This window comes from Nuphar pumila, chromosome 3 (genome assembly GCF_984573655.1).
Source record: "Nuphar pumila chromosome 3, dmNupPumi1.hap1.1, whole genome shotgun sequence".
Taxonomy (NCBI): Eukaryota; Viridiplantae; Streptophyta; class Magnoliopsida; order Nymphaeales; family Nymphaeaceae; genus Nuphar; species Nuphar pumila.
Window position 1 is genome coordinate 106,132,264 of NC_143251.1, and position 24,304 is coordinate 106,156,567.

At 40.0% G+C, this 24,304-nt stretch overlaps 1 pseudogene across 1 annotated transcript; it reads right to left on the reverse strand.

Moving 5' to 3' along the window:
- Window positions 1-2,661: 2,661 nt before the first annotated feature.
- LOC149843205 (crocetin glucosyltransferase, chloroplastic pseudogene) lies at window positions 2,662-4,486 on the reverse strand (annotated as a pseudogene). The gene has a single exon (XR_016430853.1). The product of XR_016430853.1 is annotated as a crocetin glucosyltransferase, chloroplastic pseudogene (transcript).
- Between the last annotated feature and the right edge of the window lie 19,818 nt (window positions 4,487-24,304).

Genomic DNA, 24,304 nt, shown 5'->3' on the forward strand with positions numbered 1-24,304 from the left:
CAGGGTGTAATAATAGGTATCTACACCAACCTATGAATCATGACCATACCCAAAGTTACAGTGTCAAATTGACTTTAGTTACATGATCTGCTAGTTTCATCAATTAGAGTCAATTCATTGAAAATTAAAGAGGCGAAACAACTCAAAGTAATATTGTTTTAACTAAAGTAGAACAATGATGACTATATTATGCTTGCCTTAGAAAAGGTGAATAATAAAGAGTCTCGTGTTTACCTTTTTTATATGAATCTCATATAGAGTGATTAACTCACTCCTACAGAGAATAGAACAACTAATCAAAAGGCTGACTATGAGAAATGGAAGAGCTCAAAAAGTTGACTATGAGAAATATGAGCACTCAAATAGGCTTAGCCTGTTGCTTTTGCAATTTTGAGTGGCTAAGAATATTCGATGCATCATCCCTCACTATAGGACAATGAAATTTTTTTGAAAGCCATTGAGGCTCAATTTGTGAGTTTTAATAAAGTTAGGGATATTTATTGCTGTATACGAGACTTTATTTCAGGCCATAAGGATTAGAAGCTTTGTTTTGGGTTTTAGTATTGTGGACTCTATTGAGAGTTCACTGAAGACTTTTTGTGATAACAAAGCTACTGGACAAAGAATCATTTAATATGTATTGAAAACATCGACACAAAGGAAATGATTGCAGATCTTCTTACTAAAGGGTTAGCAACGAGATTGTATTCCCAACATGTAATGAGGATGTGTTTATTTGATTTCCTTTATGTATGACAATATATGTGATCATATTTTAAAAACTAAATTGATTTTTTTATGATTTTGTGCATTGTTGATTTTGTATAAAGGGTCGCTCATTTTGAAAAGAGAGAATAGCAAAATAACAATTTTATAAAAGGATCAAAAGAATGGGTTGGAGACTAACTTATTCATAAAGTTATTATTAACATGCTAAATACTTAAAATAAATGATATTATAGTACATAGAAATATGACATCTCATACAAAGATGTTAGTCTCCTTGACTTATATGATTCATTCTTGTGATTCAGTATAGCATATAAACCCACATGAAAATTGAATTGAGATAACAGTAAAACCTTGATAAAGTATTTTTTCGTATCAATGGATCAAATGAAAGAATGCTGAAATATAGATCGAATCTAACATGATGTGACCTAGTTTGACATGGGTCTATCCAAGAAAACATAGAGTTTCTATTGTGGTGGGAGCGGTTGCCATTCGATTATCATTTTGAATTGCATGGTAGTTATGGTAACCTCTCATATCTCCCACTATTTAGAGACTGCAGACGTTTGATGAGAGTGTGTGATATCGGTTTCTCTCTCTAAGGTTTAAAGGTTCTGCTCTCCTCTCGACTTCAAGGCCTGGGCTCATCGAGGGCATCAATTGGCTGAGGAGAATGCCGACAACCCATATCCACTGAAGCTTCCTTTGGATCCATAATGTCCGCTTCTGGTAAGTGGTGCTCTCTCTTTATGTTTTCCACCACCATGGTCTCCAAAAAAATACTAATATCCACCTTGGTTCTATGAAAAGAGAGAGAACATATCCCTCTTAGCTCACGAATATTTCAGCTAAGCACCTTCATTGGAACCTCGGCCATGGTGAGCGAAGCTTGAAGAAGTTTCATGAATGACAATCACATTCTGACTAACACCCTCAACAGCATAAGACAACACTTCATCGATTTTCCTCTCCTTTAATGGCCGATGTGGGAAATTCAAGTCGCTTCTTTCCGAGTTAGCAACCACCATGGCCAACTCTCAACTATGCACGACGCTATCAACATTACTCACCTCTCTGTCCTCAAGGGCCTTGACCAACCGGCTTATTTTGGAGGATCTTATTTGGAAATTTGGTCCAATTAATTCGATGTTCATAGTGGGGATGGAATGTGCTACTAAATTCAGCGCATGGGCATATCTACCCAACACCAGTGACTGAACGTCTTATTAAAAACAATTGTTCTTACCTTGATCAACATCACCTTCTAAAAAACAATTATTCTTACCCAACGACATCATTAGATGAGATCGCATTCATTGTGAGAGCCCAACGTCAATGACTGCCTCTCTCTCTCTGCATGACAAGTTGCTTGGGCACTTTCTATAAAATGGTCCTTACACTCCATGTGCAAAAGGACAAGACATGGACCTCTGGTGGATAGGAGGATAGCTGTGGCTTGGCTTAAATGGCACCTCTCTCTCGATCTCTCCTTTTTCTTTTTTCTCTTTTCATGAGTCTCCCTTTGCAATTTGTTAAAACATTTTCAAGAAAAAGAAAAAGTTTTTACGGGGGAAAAGAAATGGGATGCCCTTACATCCAACTTTTTTTCCATAAAAACAGGCCAAACTGATAAAATAAAGTCACGGTAAAATTTTCTTATGTTTGCTATAAAGGGGAGCAATGGTAGGCCCCATCATCTGAATGTGGACTAATCCTAACTGTCCAAATACTTCAGCTGGACGGCAAGAATCGAACCTATTCTATGTCAAAAGATTGGATCTTTTTCAAAACTTTTACCTCCAATCAAATGGGGCCTATTGTAATTCTTAGTCACAGATCCGTATTCAGATAACTCATAGAACCATGCTATTTTTTGCACCTTGATTTCATTCTTCTAATTAAATTGATTCTCCTTTCCAAGGAAAAAAGAGAAACAGAAAGAAAGAAATGGTTTTATAGGAAATTTGTTACCTACAAAAAATGTGTAAACTATATATATATATATATAACAAAATATGCCTAAACCTTGAGCCAACAAATTAGAAGTATGACTACATCCGGTGCTCATGCGTCTTGCATGATGCCTTTCCTATAGACCATCCAAAGGCCGTCGATGAAGATGAAGTTGCACGGATCCGACGGTCAACATCATACTTTCATGCAAACATAAGTCAATAAATAAATCCACTGTTCTTCCATCTTTTCATCTTCTTCACTCGATCGACAATTTGAGACCGTCTATGAACGCGAGGATATTCCGATCAGACGACCCTCCTTCGTTCGCAGCCTCCAAAGCCAACTCCCTCCACCTCAAGACGTTGTCCCTCATCTCCTTTCCGGTCTCTTCTCCCATCACGAGACTCACACACCTCCTTAGCTCCTCTCTGCTCATCACCCCATCCTCATTCCTCCTCGCACGTACGCCAATCCTCCACACGTGCTCCACCAACTTGGCGTTGGTTGGTTGGTCGCTCCACTGAGGGAAGCACACCATTGGTTTTCCATTCACCAAGCCCTCCAAAGTTGAGTTCCAGCCTGAGTGAGTCACAAAACATCCCACAGCAGGGTGAGCTAACACCTCTACTTGGGAGCACCACTTGACTACAAGCCCCCTCAACTTCACCACCTCATCAAAACTACTCGGAAAACCACTATAGTTTTCCGGTGGCCTCACTACCCATATGAAGTAGTGGCCCGATTCCGATAGCCAGTTCGCGATCTCGTCGATCTGCGTATGTGATGGCATGGCTAAGCTACCGAAAGAGATATAAAGCACCGAAGATGCTGGCTTGGTGTCCAACCAGTGTATTATATCTTTGCCGGATTTACCATTGCCATCTGAATCTTGGTTGAGTAAGTCTCCACCAAATGCAGTGTCCTTGGGGCTCTTGCTTTTGTCCAGAAAAGCCGATGGGATCAGTGGCCCCACTCCGATGAGATTAATGTTCAAATCTTTCATTGATGATACGACGGTTTCTTCTAGCGCGTCGAAGGAATTCACAAACACCCACTTAAATTTCGATTCATCAATGGCACGAAATATTTTAGAAAATGTTGGGATGATTGAAGGGTAAGGATTTCCCGGCAAGAGGAAAGAAGGGAGATCATCGGCGACAAGAGAAGGTAGGCCAGGAAGCTCGATTTCATGAGAGAGATCAGTGAACAGGTGAGAGGAATTCACTATATAATGATAGTATATGGATAACACTGAAGATGGCTGTATCCATTGTAGAGCCGACGGCACCCCGAGGTCGGTGGCCACTCCGGCAACCCACGGGAGGAGAAAATTGTAGATAACACAAGAGACTGGGCGGCCAGAGTCGGAAAAAGAGCTGATGAGGGCCGCAAGCGAGGCCGAGCCATGGTGCTCGAGCTGCACCGGGTACATGGAATCCTTGATGTCGACTGTCCGAGCGGATTCATCACCGTCAGAGATGGTGGCGAAAGAAATCCCAGTAGTGGTGGTGGTGGAGGAGGAGATGCGGTTGTAGGCCTTGGCGGTGGTGACGAAGGTGGCGTCGACACCATGTTGGGAGAGGACCTTGGCGAATTGGAGGGTGGGGTTTATGTGGCCTTGAGCAGGGAAGGAGACGAGGAGGACGTGGGGCTTCATTCTGTGCTTGCGTTGTTGAACTTTGGCTTCTACTGTGAACCGTATCTATGATCTCCCTGCTGCTTTTCTTCCGTGTGTATCTTTGGTATTTATAGCCCAAAAGAATGGGGACGGCTCAAGACCCAAGAGAAGCCTTCCCAATTCCCATCAGAAATTCTATTCGACAATGGAGTAGAGAATGCGTCTTTGTTTGGCCAATAGGAGAAAGGGACTCCGCGGAGCACATGACCTACGCCCTAACGTTGCTTCTGAACCAAACACGCATTTTATTTCGTCCTCTTCTCTACAGAATGAGCGGACCAGCTTGATTCTTTAGTCTCATTCGGTGATTTATTCGAGGGTTGAGGCACAACGGCGAACGTTGCCAGTTCTTTGAAGATATTGCAAGATACTTTCTTTTTCAAAAATACTTATTCTCATATAAGTTTTCTTTTTTTTTAATGTTACATTTATGCTCTTAAGTTACGTGCTAGAAAAATATTTTTTATTATTTTTATTTTATTACGTTTATTTATTTAGCATTTTTTTAGTTGGCTCCACCAATAATCTGCTAACAAAAAACGTGAAAAATATAAAAAGTTCAATTTGTCACGAGATATGGGATGCCTTATTTTGCCGAATTTAAAACCTTTGTCACTGTGGATTGAAGTAGGATTGCAAAGATGGATTTAATGAGAGTGCATCAGGTCAATGTCGTTCATCCATGTGATGGACGGCAGCCAGAACACCATCAAGTTTTCTTTTGTTTCAGCCATTCATTTTTTTACACTGCATAGGGATGCGACTTATGGAATCATTTTAAACCACGCAAATACAGTCATATTATCACGTAGAGTTTTATGTTCCTATTATGGGAGAGGGTGGTGTATGTTCTCCCTCGATGATTCACTGAATCCCACGTTTGTGTTCGGGGGTCTGAACGAGCACCACGTATACAAGCACATGGGGCTCGTATTCCCGTGTATGTTGACATCACTTAGCATTGGAGTCTGGTGTGGTTGCAAAGAGTGCAGTACCCTTTCTTGTTATTTTTCTCATAAAGCGATGGTTTAAGAAAATGACAAAAATGTCTTTCATTCAAAAAAGAAAAAACAGACAATTCAAAAAAAGGACAAACATGTCCTCCATCCATAAAGTCGAGGATTATGTTGACTCTTCAAAGTCTTCTTCTTCTTTCTTTGTAAAACACTGTAAAACCCTCTCTCTCTCTAGAGAAGAAATCAAGGGAGGCAAAGAGTTCTCCCTGGAGAAGGCCATGAACATCAACCCTCTCACTCTCTCTCTCTTCTCTCTCTACTTCTGTGCACATCCAACAGACGATCCTACATTGCTCCATCAAACACCGACTGACCTGCACACTGACTGTAGCATCGTTCAACTTGATGAATTGTGGAGCCTGATTCATAGTTTTTGCCCTTACAGGAGAGGGTTTGGGGGCTCCTCCCAGCGCGGGTAACATCATTCAACTTGATGAGTTGTGGAGCCTGATTTAGAGTTTTTGCCCTTACAGGAGGGGGGTCCGGGGGCTCCCTCCAGGCGCGGATCCCACTATAGCGATTTGTAGTGTCTTTCGCAAATCACTATAGCGATTTGTAGTGTTATTCAGTAAGCAAATCGTTGTAAATCGCTACCCGAATTAGGACCAACTTGTCTGGGGCATATCTCTTTAACCGGAGGTCATATTCCAAATCCGTAAAAAGTGGTGTCTTCGTTATTGAGTCTAGCTTATTCCTGTAAATTTTTAAAAATTCTATTGTTATTTCATTCCTCATTTTAACTAAAAACCAGATCCCTATTATTCTGTGTTATTTGAGTTGCACAACACCATTCTCGCTTGACATCCACATCTTGATTCTGGCATGCTCCTTGTTGGATTTTCTATTGATTTCTTTCAACCTTGTTTGGAACAAACATATGTCTTTCTCACCATGACACCCTGTGCATTTTTTGACCACGACACCCAGGACCCGTGCCGGGGGGAGCCCCCGCACCCCCTTCTGTAAGGGCAAAAACTCTAAATCAGGCTCCACAACGAATCAAGTTGAACGATGCTACCCACGCTGGGAGGAGCCCCCAAACCCCTCTCCTGTAAGGGCAAAAACTTTGAATCAGGCTCAACAACGAATCAAGTTGAACGATGCTACCTACGCTAGGAGGAGCCCCCAAACCCCCCTCCTGTAAGGGCAAAAACTCTGAATCAGGTTCCACAACGAATCAAGTTGAACGATGTTATCCATGCTGGAAGGAGCCCCCAAACCCTCCTCCTATAAGGGCAAAAACTCTAAATCAAGCTCAACAACTCATCAAGTTGAATGATGCTACCCACGCTTGGAGGAGCCCTCAGACCCTCATTCTGTAAGGGTAAAAACTCTGAAACAGACTCCACAACTCTTCAAGTTGAATGATGCTACCCACGCTGGGAGGAGCCCTCAGACCCCCCTTTCTGTAAGGGTAAAAACTCTAAATCAGACTCCACAACTCTTCAAGTTGAATGATGCTACCCACGCTGGGAGGAACCCCTAGACCCTCTCCTGTAAGGGTAGAAACTCTGAATCAGGATCTATAACTCATTTAGTTGAATGATGCTACCCACACTAGGATGAGCCCCCAAACCCTCCTCTTGTAAGGGTAAAAACTCTGAATCAGGCTCCACAACATTCAATGTGCAGGTCAGTCGATGCTTGATGGAGCAATGTAGGATCTTCTGCTGGATGTGCATAGAAGCAGAAAGAGAAGAGAGAGAGTGTGTGAGAGGGTTGATGTTCATGGCCTCCTCCAGGGGAGATTTCTTTCTCAGATAATCCTGCAGTGTAGAAACTGGGTCTTAAATAATCATCTTCGGGGCACTTAAGTCTTTACAACCACTCCTTTTCTAGAATCGTCATTTTTTTTGGCACCAATGGAAGAGAGGGTACTTAAGTCTTTGCAATCGCATCAAACTCCAATGCTAATTAATGCTGACAAACATGGGGATACGAGACACACATGCTTACATACGTGGTGCTCTTTGGGACCCCCTGAACATGAGATGTAACTAACTGCCCTGTTCGGGGGGGAACATATAACCTGCTTCGCTATTATGGAGTAGAGATCCATACAGAAAGCTTTCAGACAGTAACACCTGTCCTAATCCCAACTTTTCACAACCCCTCTCCTAACGGCAGAACACCGTTAAGGAGATTAAGAGCTATGAATGACAAACCATGGGTTTAACAGAAATAAACCCTTAATTTGGCATCTCATTTTTTAAAAGAACCCGCCAAATACAGGTGGTCTCTCAACTTGTCTCTGGGAGGAAGGATTTGCAGGGGTACGAGTGGAGCTGGCTCAGAAGGTCAGAGTTGATCTTGGCCCCATAACTCCTTTTTTAGGTGGACTCTCTCTCTCTCTGGGTCCCCCATATATTTGCATGAGTTTGAAGTCAAGTGAGGCATTCTTTCCCCCTGAATGAAGAAATAAATAGTGGGGCTAGAGCTCGAGGGCACCATGACTGAACCTTCTCTCTGGGATCTTAGCCATCAAGAAGGAAAACCCTAACTCCTTTAGGATCATGGTTGTTGTTAAAAACCTTATTACACACGCACGCACATGAGAGAGACAACAATTAACGTGGTTCGGCCATATATATGAGCCTACATCCATAAGAAGAAGAGGCAAACAACCTTATGCTATTACCAGTTGAATGCTTAGCCACATACGGGACGTCCCTTTATATAGAGAATACAATGAGCAGATCCACTCAAAGGATGAGTCTAAGAGATAAAGATAAGACCATCATTAAGATAAACATAAGACCAAACAAAAAAATGATAGAGGGGCTCTGCAGGAGTCTTCATGGGCAGGACTTTCAAGGGCGTCCTTCAATTACTGAATATAACAATATCTCCCTCAAGTTGGAGCGCAGATGTCAATCCGACCCAACTTGTCGCTTGAATTAGTGGTGTTGCTCACAACTTAGGGACTTGGTGAAAATATCGGCCAATTGCTCTCGACTTCTAACATGAGAAGTATAAACTTCTTTAAATTGAATCTTTTCTCTTACAAAATGCCAGTCAACCTCAATATGTTTAGTTCTTTCATGAAACACTGGATTAGCACTGATGTATAAAGCAGCCATATTGTCACACTTGAGTTCCATTAGTTGAGAAATTTTCAGACCCATGTCAAGGAGAAGCACTTTAATTCAAATGAGTTCGCATGTGGCGCTGGATCTAGTTACAACAGATTGTCTTTTGTTTTTCCAAGTTACAAGATTACCACCAACAAAAAAACAAAAGCCTATGGTTGATCTTCTGGCATTAGGATCACATGGAATGTAAGGACCATTTCCCCAGTCTGTGTCAGTAAATCTGACAATGTCAAAGTTTTCATTTTTCTTCATAAGAATTCTTTTTCATGGACTTCCTTTGAGATATCAAAGAAGTCTGTGGGCAGCTTCGATGTAAGTAGACCGTAGCCGATGCATGAACTCATTGATAATGCTGACAACATAACTGATATCGGGATGAGTAATAGTCAAATAAATTAATTTTCCCATGAGCCTTTGAAAACTTCAATGTTCGTAGCGGCTTCTCCACCATCTTTCTTGAGTTTGCAATTAGGTTCAAGAAGAGTATCAACAACTTTTGCCTCAATTGTCCCAGTGTCTTGGAGAAGATCTAATGTGTATTTTCGTTGACACAAGAAAATCCTTTTATCAGAGTGAGCCACTTCTATGCCAATGAAGTATCTTAATTTGCCAAGATCTTTGATCTCAAATTTGGAGTGCATGACCTCTTTAGCTTTTTTTTATCATAGCTAGATTATCTTCTGTTACAATTATGTCATCAACATAGACCAATAGGATAACAGTTCCCTAAGAGGAGATATGCACGAACATAGTATAATCAGCAGTACTACATTTATATCTAATTTTAACAAGAACTTTGCTAAGTTTTGAAAACCAGGCTCGAGGAGATTGTTTAAGGTTGTAAATAGATTTTTGAAGCTTGCACACTTTTCTAAGATCACACTCAAAACTAGGTGGAGGGTCCATATAAACTTATTATTCTAAATCACCATGGAAGAACACATTTTTAACATCTAGTTGATAAATACCCCACTGTTTATTAGCAACAACTAAGAGGAGAATACAAATAAAACTCATTTTTGTAACCGAAGCAAAGGTTTCAGAGAAATCAATACCTTATTTATGCGTATACCCTTTTTCTATGAGCCATGCTTTGTATCTTTCTACAGAGCCATCACTATTGTATTTAATTTTGTATATCCATCGACATCCAACAATTTTTTTCCCTTACGGTAGCTTGACAAGAGACCAAGTATTGTTTTTTAGCGGTGCTTCCATCTTGTTGTTCATTGCCTTTTTCCATCTGATATCTCCAACAACTTCTTTAAAACTAGATGGTTCATGTTGAGAATAAATTTTAGATAGATAGGCTTGATAAGTCTTGGACAGCCTTAAGAAATCAAATTGAAGTTCTATAGACCGGGCTTTAGGATTTTCAATGGCACAATGAGAGTAGTAATCTCTGAGTTTGACTGAGGGTCGAGAGGATATCCTTTATTACCACTCTCTTGGATGGAATTGGATGTGGTTTGACTTACATAAGGCTCAAAAATGGGATTTGGATCTGGTATAGAAGGTTGATTGCTGCTTGGATTTGAGTCATTTGGGTCATTAGGGATGGATTCAAAAACTATCTCTGGGATAGGTAAGAAAGTTATGGGACTGGTCATATCGGGATGGTTTTCCTCCTTATTGGGACACAGGTAGTAGGCTTTGTTTTCAAAGAATTTCATGTCTCTCAAAACATGCAGCCTTTTTGTGATAGGATCAAAACACTTAAAACCCCTTTTTGAAGCAAAATAATCGACAAAAATGTATTTCACGACTCTCTTTTTTAGTTTGTTTAAAATTTTTTCTTTAAGGTGGACAAAGCACTTGCACCCAAAAACTTTCAAATGATTGATAGAATTTTTGCGATTCCTCAAACTTTCTATAGGAATTTCATTATTCAAACTGGAACTTGGGACACGATTTATAATATAACATGTGGTAGCTATAGCATCCACCTAATATTGCAGCAGCATGTTCATTTGAAACATGAGAGACCGGGCAACATTGAGTAAGTGACAATTTTTCCTTTCTGCAACTTCATTTTGTTGTGGAGTTCCGACACAGGTGGTTTGAGGCAATATCCCTTGTGAGGTCAAGAAATCACCAAGAACTTCATTAATGTATTATCCGCTATTATTCGATCTTAGATGCTTTATCTTGCGCTCATATTAAGTGAGTACATGGTTATAAAAAAATTTGAACACTTTGGCCACCTCGTGTTTATGCTTTAAAAAATATACCCAAGTCACACGAGATTTATCTTCAATAAAGGTAACATAATATTTAAAAACAAGAATAGAGTCGTTGAGGGCTGGACTCCACACATCAGAGTGAACAACCTCAAAAAACATGCTACTGCAACTAGAAGAATTTTGGAAAGGAAGTCGAGTTGCCTTGGCAAACTCGCAAGCATCACACGATAAATTATCATTATAAAGTTTAGGAAGTAAGAGTTTTAGAATTCTGGTTGGTGCATGTCCAAGTCGAGAGTGCCATAAACTATAAGTACTGCTAGAACATAAAAGAGTTTTACTTGATTAACTGAATACGTACAACCCGTCATGTTTAATACCTCTACCAATTACCTTTTTCATTTTCCTGTCTTGAAACACTATATCCTTTGAGGAAAAAATAGCCAAACAATCATGAGTTTTTGTAATCTTACTTACAAATATTAGGTTACCTGCAAGTTTAGAGACAATAAGAACCGTAGAGTCATGATTAATAAGTTTAATATTTTTTTCTCCAGAAACCGTCACAATAGATCCATCTGTCGTATATACCAGTTTTTCAGAATTAGTCAAACTGTTGACGTGGTTTGTCATGTGGTCTGAGGCCCCATAATCAACAATCCTTTCATTATTTGAGAGACACGAGAAAAAAGTTTGAATCTTACCTTGCTGGTCTGCAGGGACATCGTTGACTGGTGATACGGTGGCCATATTAGTCTTGGCGCCATTTGTTGGAAGAACCGAGTCAAATCATCTTTATTCACAAAATTAGTTGAATCCATTTTTATACCCGTTTCTTTGTCACGGTTGGGCCGACCAACGAGATCCCAACAATGATCTTTGGTGTGACCACTTTTCTTACAGTAGGCGCATTTGGTTTTAGAGCTTGTTTTGATTCGCTCCTGGATAATACTGTTAGTTGTCTCAATAGGAGTAAGATGTTTTTTGAAACCTACTTGAAATGCCATTTGTTATGATTGCTCTTCTTTGTGCTTTGGTTTTAGATTCATAACTTGAATGTGGGTCTCTTCATGTTGAAACATGGCACAAAGAATGTTGTATGATGGTAGGGTGTCAACATTAAAATTTGGCTACGCAAGTTCTCATAGTGAGGCCCAAGGTCAGCCAAAACTTTAAAAAATTTATCTTCCTCGAGGTGTTTCTTGTTTTCAAGAATGTCACTGGTTGGGGGACGATATTGGAGCAATTCATCCCACATTCCCTTAAGTGTGCCAATGTATACACTAAAGGGCTTGTCTTCGCGGTTATACTTAGCAATTTCAAGATGCAGTTTATATACTCTTGCAAGGTTGAACTGTTCACCATAGATTTCTTTAACCACATCCCAAATTTCTTTTGCGGAGTTCATAAACCAGAAACTTCTAGCAATGGCCGTTTCATGGAGTTTAATATCTAGCCATATTATTTTTAGATTCTCATTTTTCATAGGTAGAATCTGAGGGATTAGGCTTCACATTTTTTTCAGTGATGTATCCAACTTTGGATTTCCCACTTAAAAAGAGTTTTACAACCTTTGCCTAACTTAAGTAATCAGTCCCTGAGAAGTGGGTGTTGGTGATTTTGTGTAAGTGATTTTGATCATGGTATCTGACCTTTGCATTTGCAGTATTAGACAATGACGCTCCACCATTAATAGTCGTTGATCTTCCCATTGTATTTTCGGTACTCGATCATTCTTCTTTTGCCATGAGAGACCATGACCAGTGAACACCATCAAGAATCACGAACCTACTTCAATACCATGTTAAAAACTTGACCCACACACGCACATGAGAGAGACAACGATTAACGTTATTCAGCCATATGAGCCTATATCCACGGAAAGAAGAGGCAAACGGCCTTATGATATTACCAGCTGAATGCTTAGCCACATAGAGGGTGTCCCTTTATATAAGGATTACAACGAGCAGATCCAACCAAAGGAGGAGAGTCAGAGATAAAGATAAGACCTTCAGCAAGATAAAGATAAGACAAAACAAAAAATGGTAGAGGGGCTCTCCAGGAGTCTTCATGGGCAGGACTCTCAAGGGCATCATCCAATTACTGAATATAACAGTTGCTCTAATCGTATTAAGCACTATCTTTGCCGATTTAACTTCTTGGTTATCTCTTGTCCTTTCCTAGAACTAATAATCGTAATTGGAACTAATAGGTGAAAGTATGCTTTAATTGACCTTTAAAAGTGAAAAAAAATTTAATCAGTTACTCTAACAACTTCTTGCTTCTTTTTGCCTATTTTTTTTGGAAGATGCCAATATCTTACGATTTATTTTTGTCACAATGGGTTAAGAAAAAGGGTGGAAATACAACATGTGTCAGTGGTTGAGAGTACTTATGACAGGATCTTTGTTCCTTATTATGTGGGGGTTGTTGAGGAGAGGGGGTTGTGTGTTCTCCCCTGAAGACAAATTCGTGTGTTCGAGTGTGTACGGAGGAATATCTTGGGACTAACGATAATTCATATGCCAATCTTACCCATTTTATAATAAAATAACATATAAAAAAGATAAATAACATATAAAAAAGATAGGTATGTGTTTGATGGAAATGTCCTCCTGTAAGATAGATATGTGTATGACAGAAATGTTCTCCCGTAAATAGCTTTGCACATTCCCGCGAGTATGAAAAGAAGAAACTTTCATCGATGTAGAATTGCTTCCACCAGAAATACATTCACCCTAGTCCTCCATCGATATTTCTAAAAGGGTCGTTCACATGTCAATTATGTTATAGTTTGAATCTCATACTAGGACAATACTTCCATGGCACTTAAGACCCGTAATTCGCGCTGCATCTTCTAGGGGATTGATGATCTCAAAACCATCAAACTGGAATGTGTTCGTCTTATGATTCTACTTATTGACTAGGTGGGTCATGGTGATCTCAAAACCATCAAACTAGAATGTGTTCATCTTATGATTCTACTTATTGACTAGGTGAGTCATGGTGTTTCAACACATTTTAAAATAATGTTGATCCACAAGGCCGTCGAAGTGCATATTTCGTAATCGGTCTTTCTGATATTCACTCAGTTATCCATACCATGACAGAACTACAAGCTAGTGACACCACCCTTTGAGCTTTTCACCTGATGCTCTACTTCTCTTCTGACCTCCCTATAACATAATAATTGATATCAAAGTAATCGCTATACGTACTAATCTCTATTATGGTAATCACTATACATAGGTTATAATAATCACTATGCATAGTAATCAAAATACATAGTAATATCTATCATAGTAAATCATTACATAATCGCTATACATACTAATCATTATTAAGGTAATCGTTATACAAATGTCACAGTAATCACTATGTATAGTAAATGTTATCATAGTAATCACTATCACAGTAATCGATATACATAGTAATCGCTATCACAGTAATCACTATACATAATAATATCTATCATAGTAAATCGTGACAGACAAGAGCGATTTATATATCTTGGTCATAATTTTCTCCTCTTCATCCCCTCTGTCCATCCTCTGCCTTTCTTGTTGCTCCATCATTCGTGCCTCCTCCTTCCTCCTCTGCCTTTCTTGTTCCTCATTCATTCTCTCCTCCTCCTCTGCCCTTCTTGTTGCTCCTTCACTCTATCGCCTCCCTCCTCTGCTTTTCTATTTCTTCCTTCCTTCACTCCTTCGCCTCCCTCATTTGTTTTTCTAGTTCTTCATTCATTTTCTTTTTCTTCTCTTTCTCATTCTGCTTTTCCTTTCCTTCTCTTCCTCCTCCTGCTTCTTTATTTCCCTTTCTCTTTCCTTTTCCTTATCTTCCTTGTCCTCCTTCTCCTTCCTTTGCCTTTCTTTCACTTTCTCGTTCTCTTTCTCCTTCCTTTTTCTTTCATTCTCTTCCTCGTCCTCCTTCAACTTCCTTTGTCTTTCATTCTCTTCCTCATCCTCATTCTTCTTCCTTTGTCTTTCATTCTCTTCCTCATCTTGATGCTTTTTCATTTGCTTTTCCTCTTACATCTTCATCATTTGCCTTTTCTTCTCTTCCTTCTTCTTGTTCTTCTTCTTTAATTCCCTTTTCTTCTCTTCCTCCTTCTCTTTATTCTTCCTTTGCCTTTCCCTCTCCTCCTCCTCCTCCTCTTTCTTCTTCAATTGCCCTCTCCTTCTCTTCCTCCTTATCTTTATTCTTCTTTTGCCTTTCACTTTCCTCCTCCTTTATTTGTATTTTCTTCCTTTGCTTTTCATTTTCCTCCTCCTTCTTCCTTTGTTTTTCCTTCTCTTTGTCATCCTTCTTCTTATTCTTTTTCATCTTTAGTTCTTCCTCATCCTTCTCCCTTTGCTCATCTTCAATATCTGATGGATCAAGCTCCGCATTATAAAATTCCAACGCTGTGTCCCTGTCTTTATTGTTCTCAATCTTCATTATATTTTGGTACATTTTATAACCCTCATATATATCAGACTGGCGGATAATTTCTTCAGTAGTCATTCCCTCGAACGACGAGGGCTTTTTTGTCTTGCAAATTGTAGTCATTGCAAACTTGCACAACATATAAATTTAACTGCATTATTATATGTTATAATCGCCTCCCCAAAGTATATATTATTACAAATTATCACATTCGTTACACAATCACCAACATTACAAATCATCACAATATTTGGCTTCATAAGTAAACATCATTGCATGATTTAGCAAACTTAATTACAATTGATGTAACTTCATAAATACATATCGCTACTACATCAAACGTATAAATCGTTGTTGCTTCAAACATACAAATCGCTACTAATTTAAATGTATAAATCGTTCATGCTTCAAACTTACAAATCATTGCTGCATTAAATGTATAATCATTGTTGCATTTCAACGTATAAATCATTATAGAAATTTAGCCTTCATAAGTACATATTGTTGTAATGTTTGACCTTCATAATTAAGAACAAATCGTGTTAACTGTTTTTCGATACCCAGAAGGTGGATAGGTACAAATCGATTTGTTTCAATATAAAAATAGGTGTTATTTAGCATGAATAGTATAACCAGTTGTAAGATTTAACATTCAGATTTATAAATCGATTTGTTTACATAACGAAACCTTACACGAAACTTACCGAAATGACAGGAGTTTTGATAATCCGACAGTGGAGGAGAAACACCCAGAAGGTAGATCGATGCAACCGATGGTGGCAATAGTGCTCTCACTACGCAATTGACGATAAATTAAGGATGCTCCGACAACAACAGACGACGGCAAAGGTTTCTCCGGTGGTAGCAGACGATAGCAAATGGTGCGTCATCAAAGGGAGCTCTTGTTATGGTGTGTTGTTAAAGAGTGATCCGGTGGTATCAAGAAAGTTTACTGCTTAGGGCAAAAATGGAACGTTTGGACTTTGAAGAGTTAAGATCATCCTCTTTTTTCTGGATAGAGGATATTTTTATCCTTTTCTCGAATCATTGTTTCATGACGGGAATGGGTACTTAAGTCTTTAAAATCGCACCAGACTTCGATGCTAAGTGATGTTGACACACATGAGAAAACAAGTCCCACATGCTTATATACATGACGCTCGTTCGGACCCCAAACACGCACCTTCAGAGGGGAACATGTAACCTGCTTCGGTTGTTTGAGGGTAATGATTTTTAAAACAATGGGCTTATAATAGGCCTTTGCGTTACTCATGATGGTCAAAGCGAGGATATCGTTTTTAATCCACACTTCTCTTCTTCTTTCATTAAAAGAACAAAGTTCTCTTCGTCTTCTTTTGCACCATGTAACTCACTTTTTTTTGTTCCGGACGAGAGGTAGCCAAGTCTCTTAGCATGGGGATGGACAAAACAAGGAACTCAAGCGTGATGGATTACGTAGGGTTCTTTTTATTGACGTCCTTGCAAAATAATGAAGACCACGACAGGTATATGTGTGTATGAAAGTTCTCAGAGCCTCCGTAAATTGCTTGAGAAATCCTGAGGAATTAATATTGAAGTATGACAGCTTGTATCTTCTGTGATGGCCTTGCATCGTACAAAGTATCTGCTGAAAATTGGTTGGGTTAACGTAACCAACCGGGGCTTTTCTTGTCAGTTGACGTATTATTATCTTTTTGATATTTAGATCGAATTTAACGCAGGGTTGAGTTTGACTGGGTGCACTCGGTTGTATTGTTTTGGAACAGGCCGGACGAAGGAAAGTACCCAAAAACATTGTGCTTCGAACCCTAATCTTCAAAAGTAAGGATAACAGCCTAGACCCATATGTTATGCATCCCGGTTTGGGATGGCCCAGGTCCGAACTTGAATCTAGCTAGTCTAGGACAGTTAAAGCCATAAATACTGGGTCGGGTCATGTTATTTTCCCTCTGATAAAAACACTTCTGGCACAGCAAACAGAACAGATCTATTAGTTGCATGCAATTTTTATACAGTTTTGTTTGGTCAAGGTTGACGTTTTAATTAGTTTTTAAAAGGAACTGAAGCTGGACACAATTTGTAATTGGATCTGGATCACCAAGAATTAGAAGAAGACATCGTTGGCGCCACCTACACCTGACCCATCCAGGTTTTTGTCTGCCTCAAGTTGCAACCCTGCTCGGTCAAGGACGGTTCAACCTGCAGATCTTGTATGTCAGGTCATGTTATTTTACCTGTGATAAGAGTACCTCTGGTCCATCGGATGAACAGATCCAAGAAGTTAATTTTTATATGGTTTTGTTGGGTCTAGGATGTGGAACTAAACCCAGCTTGCAATTGGATCCAGATCTACCAAAACTAGAAAGCGATGTCTTCGCCAATCTAAGGGACTTTCCCTATACCAAGACCAACCTACCCTAGTCCTTGTAGGATTTCTGGACTATCTGCGTAATGCTGCGTGGCTTTTCTAATCAATTCACTTGTCCTTATCTCTAAAGTGCATACAGGAATAGCGCTTTGGCTCTTTTCTTGTACATTTCATCTCTCTCTCTCTCTCTCTCTATATATATATATATATATATATAGCCCTCCTCCAGCTATATGCTTGTTTATTGGATTTTTAATAACTTTTTTCAAAATTCTGACCGTATTATGAACTATATGCTTGTTTTTATAGGAATCAGTTCTTACAGTATTTGATTCCGATGCATGGATAGGTTTTTATAAGTTTCTAAAATCAACAACATACAATTTTCATAATTTTTTGACACTCCAAATACCATTTTTATATCCAAAATTCATGATCCAATTGTCCATTTCTAGTAAATCAATCATGCTGAACACATCTACAATCAGAATTTTGAGAAAAAATAAATTAAATTTTTCATTGGGTAGGTTTGGCATATTTTTTATTGAGTAGATTTTCATTCCTCTTTCTCTCTTTATATATATATATATATATATATATATATATATATAAAGTCGGGCGTATACGCTATTTTAACTGTCCTACACCCAACAAAACCAAATAAAAATTAACTTCTTGGATCCGTTCGGCAGATGCACCAGTGGTACTCTTATCACAGGTAAAATAACATGACCTGACCCACAAGATTTGCTGGTTGAACCATACTTGATCGCACAGGAGTTGCGACTTGAACCAGCCAAAAAACTCGATGGGTCAGGTGTAGGTTGCACCGACGATGCCTTCTTCTAATTCTTGCTGATCCGGATCCAATTACAAACTGGGTCCAGCTTCAGATCCTTTCAAAAACTAAAACGGGAACCTTGACCAAACAAAACCGTATAAAAGTGCATGCAACTTATAGATCCGTTCTGTTTGCTGTGCCAGGAGTGTTTTTATCAGACCGAAAATAACATGACACGCGACCCAGTATTTATGGCTTTAACAGTCCTAGACTGGATTCAAGTTCAGACCTCGGGATGCACATAACATATGCGTCTAGGCCTTTATCCTTTCTTTTTTTTTCAAAGGCAGTCCCTATCAGTTAAATAACTATACCACCTTTCTTTTTTTTTCAAAGGCAGTCCCTATCAGTTAAATAACTATACCACCTTTCTTTTTTTTTCAAAGGCAGACCCTACCAGTTAAATAACTATACCACTGGGTTTTGAACCTGCAACGTCCCAAGATAAGGTGACTTTTACTAACTTCTCTTACCAGACAAGCAGATCCCTGTTGGTGTTTTTTTAGAAAATTTTGGATCGGGTGTGCGAGGGATCACTTGTACTATGACTCACTTGACTGAGCGTATGCGCAGGGATGAATTTAACCTCCTTTGGTCCAGCCGTTTATATCCCAAATTTAATATATTTAATGCATTTTCAATGCATACGTTTTGGTTTTCTTGTGAGTTAGGAGTTCACCGTTGTGTGGCTGGTGAGACCGTTATGACCACAATGGATCCATTATCTCTAGGAATGGCAGTGGACCGGGGGAAAACACACTCAGCTTCGCGTTCCCCCGTTTGGACTGGGAATGAAGAGCATGAAACGGGGATAGAGGCGGGGATGGACTTACGCTTTCCCCTGCCCCGACCCATTCCCGTCCCAATTCCCGCTTTGCCCCCACCCAGCCCCATCCCCATCCCCAACCCCAATCCTTCTAAGGGATGACAATGAGGAAAAACGGGGTTTCTCCCCGCCTGGCCCCCATTTGGACAGGGGATGGAGGATATGAAACGGGGATAGAGGAGGGGGGTGGAGGTTAAAATCCATCCCCGGATGGAGGTAAGGTTCGGATTTTGAGACAGGACAGGTGTGAAGACCTTGTCCCCCACCCCCGCCCCGGTCCATTACCATCCCTAATTATCTCGATCCAACACTTTATCCCTACTTTTGAAAGAAAGGGTTTCCAGCACAATCTTTTGTGTACTTTCCTTGAGCAGGGCTGTTCTAGTGATCAGGCTCAAGTACTCGGGCCACACTCGGAAAATTGCTTTTGCGTTTAGTAATTTTTCATGCAGCGATTTTCTACGTGAAACACACAGAAAAGCGCAGAATGCTGTCATTGCACAGAAAATTGCTACATGTGCGAGTGATTGTGTTTTGTATGGCTCGAGTACTTTGTAAAGTACTCCGGCCCGATCACTCCATCTGCACATTCCTAATTCAGATTCAATATACCTAAGACTCGGGGCATTCAAATACACCCCGTACACTGCCGTTAGCTTATAAGCTATTAATTGAAACATTTCAATGTGTCTAAGCTAACATTATACAATACAACCGAGTGCACCCAGTCAAACTCAATCCTGTGTTAAATTGGATCCAAATATCAAAAGATAATATTACGTCAACAGACAAGCCTACAGATCAGGTTATATGGCGTATGATGGTCCTTATCATATGCAAATCCTAACCGTTGTATCTAAGCCCAAATGATACGTTGTGTGACTCTTATCTGTTAGTGGGTTTTGCTTTGTTGAAAATTTTTGAATGAATGGCTAGGATTGAATGTATGATAGAACCCATCCTATTTCAAATGATGGGATCCGTTTCTAAAATTTTCAGGGTGAGAACCATATGGTGTGCAATCAAAATTGGCCTATGATAGAGGCCCATATGACATGACCCGAACTGCCACAAACAGGGTCCGCTCATCCCGATCTCCATACCCTGCTATCATAATCCTTGCGAGATTTCGCTGCTCCAGGTTGTTTTCATTAAATCTGACCGGGTAGACGTGATAGTTTAATGAATCTAGATATTTTGAATTTCAAAATCCTACCTGTGTGCAGTATTTTCTGTGAAATTATCAGGTGCAATATGATTGCACAAATATTTGTGCATTAAGCACCTAATCACCCTCCACCTTGGAGACAAGCCTGCTAGTTGTGGGGTCCAAAGGACTGATGGAGGGCAATCAGGTGTTTATGCGCAAATTTTGTGCCATGTGATTGCACCCATCCGGACTCGGATTTTCTGACGATACAAAAATCAATTGCCATAAAGTATCAAAATTTTATTATTAAAAATTGTTTTTTTGTTAAACAAATAGGATCCGAGGGTCAATTCCGATCAAATCACCTGTACTGGAGTTTTCTACAGTGACAGATTTGACGAACAACTTGTGCCGAGGAGGATCTCACAAGGGGTATGATATTATGATAAGAAGATAGGGATGAGATAGGGATGAGTGGCTCCCGTTCCCATTAGGGATGGCAATGGACCGGGGTGAGGGCGGGGGACAAGGTCTCCACCCCCCCTGTCTCAAAATCTGAACCTCCATCCCCGTTTCATGTCCTCCATCACAGGTCCAAATGGGGGCGGGGCCCCATTTTCCCTTGGTGATCTAGTGTCATCCCTTAGAAGGATTGGGGATGGGATGGGATGGGATGGGATGGGATGGGGGCGGGGCAAGGCGGGGATCGAGACAGGGGTGGGGTAGGGTGGGGGAAAGCATAAGTCCATCCCCGCACAAGGATGGATTTTAACCTTCCCGTTTCATGACCTTCATCCCCAGTCCAAAAGGGGCGAGGCGGGGCGAGGCTCCGCTTTCCCCCGGTCCACTGCCATCCCTAGTTCCGATCAGCATGGCCTGATGTCATGTAATTTTTTTTGACAGGCCGGCTGGGATTAAGCAAACCCCACCAGTTATGCAACCACACCATTGGGATTCGATCTTGCAACGTTCCAACACAAGGTGATGTGCACTTACTGCTCCTACCAGACAAGAAAAGCCTTGGTTGGTTACCTTAACGCAACTAATTTCCATCCACACCTCCAGATACTTTATATGATGCAAGGCCATCACAGAAGATAGAAGCTGTCATACTTCAATATTAATTCCCCAGGATTTCTCAAGCGATTTAACGCGTTTTGAGAACTTTGATCCACACATATGTCTCGTGGTCTTTATGATTTTGTAAGGACGTCAATAAAAAGAAAGCCAATCCCCTTCACGTGAGTACAAACTAATTACTTGTCACTCGCCGCTATACGTAATCCATGACGGCTTGAGCTGTGAAAGAAAGAGACATGCTCCTTGTTTTGTGCATCCCCATGCTAAGAGACTTAGCTACGTCTCGTTCGGAACAGAGTGAGTGAGTTACATGGTGCAAAAAGAAGGCTAAGAGAGCTTTGTTCTTTTGATGAAAGAAGCAGAGAACTGTGAATTAAAAGCGCTATCCTCATTGCTTATGAGTAAGCAAAGGCAGCTAAGCCTATTGTTTTAAAAAGCATTACACCCCAACAACTCCCACATAACAGGGAACAGAGATCCAGTCATAAGCCTTATGACCCTAACCCTTAGGGCCCGTTTGTTTGTCATGGAAAGTGGGGCCTTTTCCCGAAAACGCCACCATGACCAAACAATCTGCAGACTCCTTCTCCTCGAGGAAAAAGAGCCCAAAATATACGAGACCCCCCACTTTCAGCGGAAAGGGTCCCCGTGGGGGGAGGGAGCAATTCCGTTTCCGCGAGAAGGAAAGGGCGGAAGAAGCGTAACACGCAAAGAAACCCTTAGGGTCATAAGACTCTCAGCCATTGATGCGTATCATATTTCTCAACCCTCAGCGGCATTTCACCGTTAAAGGATTGAGAGTTACCGAAGCCAAACCATGGGTTGGACAAATAAACCGTAAGATTGCATATTATTTATGGAAATAGCCTGCCCAAATAAGGAATCTAGTTTTTCGTCTCCTCTCGCAGAGGAATGAGTTCCAGGGGTACGAGTGGCACCGCTGACTTCACATATTTTTCCTGGTTCTTTTGGTTAAGGTGGAATTTTCATTGATGACCACATCATCACATCCTCTACAATGGATGCTCTGTTTCAAGGAAGGATATCCTCCTCTTGCTCTGTGCACCTATTTTCACAGTGGTAACTTCTAGTAGGATGTGATGTGCGGGTTTCATTGGACACTCAGCGATTTGAAAGGCATCTTCAACCCACTCTATACCCTAGCCTCTTTATAATCTAGGTGGCTCTTGCTAGTGTGTGACTATTGTGTTGAGATGAATGATCAAGGTGTCCAAGGTCTTGTGTCAATCCAGGAAGCCCAAGACTTTTCTCAGTGTGGCTCTTCCTCCTCGGGACTCACCTTTTATAAGGATTCTCCTATTGTCAAGAACTCAACTTCAAAAGGACTTCTATTGATTGTAATTCTAATGTAGAAAAACCAAACCAATAAAAAATCCAAGGAGATTAGAAATTGTAGAGTCCTGGATGTGCTCTTGGTACCTAGCTATATAAATGAAACATACTCCTCTCCTTTCTACGTGAAATAGAGAAAGTGTGAGGGTTTGTCATGGATATAGGCTACGTTAGACCCAGTCACATTAAATTGTGTGCCTTTGTATGTGTGTTCTGGACTAGTTCGTGTATTTTACATGGTATCAAAGCCTGGCGCTCATCCCATGTCTGAGTGATCGAAGATCCTCCTCTTCCAAGTCATGTTTTCCATGGCTTCAAGTTCAGTATATCGTCTTCCTCAAATCTCTCATGCCTGATACCTAATCTGGTCATCTAGTGGAATGTCATCTCATAGGTGTCGATCGATTGGACTTGATAGACACAACTATCGGTTGAAGTGATCTCAGATAAAGTATGTCACGTTTTCTTAATGGATCATTTCTTGCTCCAAGTCAGTATGTTTGTAAATTTTTAATGAATTATTAAATCAATAAAGGGGATTTTTTGCTCAATTTTTGAAGTTTAAATTTTGATAAATAGCAGTTGAAGAAAATAATTTTTTTTGAATATTTATATACTTGAATGGAAGTAAAGGTTCGAGAATTTCAAGTTGAAATTGAACTCCACAATTTGAATTGTTAGATCTAGTATTTGGATATGAATCTTTGGTAGACCCAGAATTCATTATAGAGGTGAATTGAATTTGATCCAATGGTATTGGATTTGAAGTTTGGATTCTGAATCTTGTACATCCAAAATCCATTCTAAAATTGGATTTGGATTTTTAGTTGATCCAAATTAAAAGATATCCAAAAAGAATCCAAATTTTTTAGTTAGGGTGTTAAAAATTTAAATATAATTTTTAAATTGATAGAGGATAGGGTGGCTCGATCCCTATTGGGACCCACCTACCCCAGAGGTTAGGGTCGATCTCCCTTCTCTTACTCTATTTATGGCATATTAGACATAAATTAAAACAAAAACAAAAAGGGAAAGAAACTAAAGCAAGTAATAAAGAAAGAAAAAGGATATATATATATATATATATATATATATATATATATATATATATATATATATATATAGTCAAGTGAGGGTCACCCCTCTACTTAAATGGAAATCCACCTTAGGTGTACTTGACATTTTGAAATCATAATAGAAAGAAGAAGAGTGGGTCGATACCCTCTTCTCCCAAAGCAGGTTATATCCCCCCCCGAAGACAGTCGTTAGCTACATCTCGTGTTTGGGGGTCCGAATGAGTGCCACATATATAAGCACATGGGGCTCGTATCCCCGTGTGTGTCGGCATCACTTAGCATCAGAATCTGGTGTGGTTACAAAGACTTAATTACCCTTTTCTGCTATGCTCGCCATGAAACGACGGTTCAAGAAAAGAACAAAAATGCCCTCTATCTAGAAAAGTGAAGCATCAGTTTGAGAAAAAGATAAAAATGCCCTCCATCTAGAAAAGTGAAACACTGATTTGAGAAAAGGACCAAATTGTCCTCAATCCAGAAAAGAGAGGATGATCTTATCTTAAAATAGTCCAAACGTTTCATTTTCGC